Source organism: Pteropus vampyrus, unplaced genomic scaffold (genome assembly GCF_000151845.1).
Source record: "Pteropus vampyrus isolate Shadow unplaced genomic scaffold, Pvam_2.0 Scaffold18, whole genome shotgun sequence".
Lineage (NCBI taxonomy): Eukaryota > Metazoa > Chordata > Mammalia > Chiroptera > Pteropodidae > Pteropus > Pteropus vampyrus.
The window spans coordinates 785,922-786,749 of NW_011888799.1; the positions used below are offsets into that span (position 1 = coordinate 785,922).

At 40.6% G+C, this 828-nt stretch overlaps 1 pseudogene; it reads left to right on the plus strand.

Annotated features, from left to right (window-relative positions):
- The first annotated feature begins 307 nt into the window (after nt 1–307).
- LOC111736240 lies at nt 308–426 on the plus strand (annotated as a pseudogene).
- The last annotated feature ends 402 nt before the right edge of the window (nt 427–828 follow it).

An 828-nucleotide genomic window follows, 5' to 3' on the forward strand; every position in this document is an offset into this window, starting at 1 on the left:
ATTATGTTAAGTGAAATAAGCCAGACACAAAAGGACAAATACTGCCCAGTTCCAGTTATAGAAGGTATCTAAAGCGGTCAAGTTCATGGAAACAGAAAGTAGAATGGTGGTTACCAGGAACTTGGGGGAGGGGGAAATGGGGAATTACTTTTTAATGTGCATAGAGTTTCAGTTTTGCAAGATAAAAAAAGTTCTGGAGATGAATTGCACAACGATGTGAATATACTTAACACTACTGAATTATACACTTAAAAATGGTAAAGATGATCAATTTTATGTGTTTTTATCATGATTAACAATAAAATTATTCTATGACCATGCCACCCTGAACAAGCCCAATCCCGTCTGATCTCAGAAGCTAAGCAAGGTTGGGCCTGGTTAGTACTTGGATGAGAGACCACCTAGGAAGACCAGGTGCTGTAGGCGTAAAAAATAAAAAAATAAGGGATTGTAAGCCGACAAGGTCCTTGCAATCTGTGAGGTCAACCAAGGGTTGCCTTGCCTAAAAAAATAAATAAATAAATAGTAAAAATAATAGAATTTTAAAAAAGGGAGAGCCTTGTTGATTTTCTCACTTTGGATGTATTTGTAACATTGACCAAGGGTGGCACTTTATGTGTATTGTTTTCTTTCATTCGCACCATGACTTAAGGTGGTAGGCATCACTGTTTCCGTTTCACAGCCTAGGAGACTGAGGCCCAGTGAAAGAAACTGACTTTCCCACAGCCTCACGGAAATGAAGGAGGGGAAGAACTCCAAACTGTACTCAGGTTTGCCTACCTCCCAACTGGGAGCTCTTCCCTCACCCGCCCCACTCCTTCCTCTGCC